Below are 2,143 nucleotides of genomic sequence, written 5' to 3'. Positions count from 1 at the left end.
TATAAAGAAAGTAAACGTAACGTAGTAGTAGTGTAGAAAGTAATAATACTTCTCTTCGTTACGTACGTGTGTGTGTGTGTGTGTGTGTGTGTGTGTGTGTGTGTGTGTGTGTGTGTGTGTGTTGTGTGCGCGCGCGTCTACGTGCCTTTCTTTTGGCTACTAACAGGAAGCAAGCTTTTTTGGATAATATCATAATTCGGAAGCAAAATCAACTGTAGATCAACTATTACATCGTAATTTCTGTACAGATTACTCAGCGCTTGCTTTTCGAAATTTCTTTCAATTTCTCATCATTTATGTATCATGCTTTTTTGAAAGTCATCCCGTCTTTCTTTATCTTTGAATAAAATTGGCATTGTACTAGATGTACATTCTCAAAACCTTCTAGCGTGTGATGAATCACAATGGAAAGTAAGGAACCCTCGCAAAATTGCAATGTAATAAGAGTATCTTTTAGATCGATGTAGATCGCGTATCGTTATATCAGTATTGTAACGACGAGATCAAGATGGAGAAAAACTTGTAGACACCTCAGAATATGTTTGGCGTACCTATAATAACATATACATCATTCTAGATCTACCTATATGTACATTTGCTTGAACATAACGAAGACACATGTTCGCCACAAGTTAGCTTGATTTGCATAAACACGAATCATAAAATAAATTATAGGTATTGAAATTGAACGACAAGATTATCTTATTGTCTCATTAACGTCCTACAATGCATAGAGTAGTCTGCCCGAGTTTTTTTGTCCAATCTGCATTAATTGTGTTTTTAGTCTTTCATTGTTCATTGCATAAAAAGATTAATTACAGACAGATATTAAATTATCTTCAATTCTTTGAATTAATTGTTCGAGTTCAAGGAATTAAACATAATTTGATAACAAAGTCCAGCACGCGATCATCCACTGTCACACATTGTTTCATATATATCGTAGTTTGGTAATATTTTCTACTCGTTTCATACATAGACGTAATAGGCATTACCTCTATGGTTTCATCTAATGTGTGTGCATAATATCTTATTCGAAGTTATTGATCGTTATAATCATTATATAACTTGTTATAAACTATGCCTAAATTATGCAGTTTTAAGATAAATTAGATCACGATATTTCTAGAAAATAACAAAGTTTTGTTGACACCTGTGTTTCTCTTTTTCTTTTAAAATCTTTACGTCGTATATATAAAATGTTACGTCGATACATCAAGATCAATATGTATAAAGTGCGATAAACAAAAAATGAAAAAAAATTAAATTTTGTAGTACGTCTTACCGTTAACATTCCTAAGAGAGTGTAAATTATTAACCTGCGTAAATTTGTATCATTTAGTAATATATCTTGTTTCTTTTTCTCATATCTCAATATCTTTCTCATATCTCGGATTATAATATGTAGTCTTTTTATTTTAAAATGCGCGGAGAGCGAAAGTTTATACCGGCGAAAAGGTCACGTTAATACTAAGTTCCCAAATAAAAGAAATTTGTATTATGTAATAATAAAAGAACGAACGCGCTCATCGTTGTCCTCGTCTTCTCTATCGCGCGACATTTTGGTTTTTTTTTGTACTCCACAGTTGATCTTGCAGTGATCTAGCTGTATATATTACATATTAAAACTGTTATGTCGAAGGAAGAGAAGGTCAGTAACATGCCCTGATACTATGTTTTACTTTAATCTAAACTTTAGCCAAATAAAATTGTAGAGATTGATTAAACAAATATAGTTGTTGTATTAATTGAAAATAATTATCATTGTATCAGTGTCATGTTTGACCATTGCGGTTTTAATGGAAAAAACATGGATGAACACTTCCAAAAGAAAAAATACATTATTGTTCAATAGTTATGCACACCTTTCCATATAAACACACGAGACACAAAGAGATTTACACGCGTATACATTATATATAAATATAACGCTATATTATATATACGACTATATATATAAATACTGTACCATGTAAGTAGTAAATATACATTACCAATCCTGTAATTGTAATATCCTACGATAATAATAATCTGCAAAGAAATGCTGAAAGATATGAAGAAATAAAATAATTCTAACATCTAGATGAAATTAGAGTAATTTCCACAAAAGGATCAACTATATATAATATAATCACGTACAATA

This window comes from Atta cephalotes, assembly GCF_000143395.1.
Source record: "Atta cephalotes unplaced genomic scaffold scaffold00016, whole genome shotgun sequence".
Taxonomy (NCBI): domain Eukaryota; kingdom Metazoa; phylum Arthropoda; class Insecta; order Hymenoptera; family Formicidae; genus Atta; species Atta cephalotes.
Note: the sequence above shows the minus strand (reverse complement) of the source record.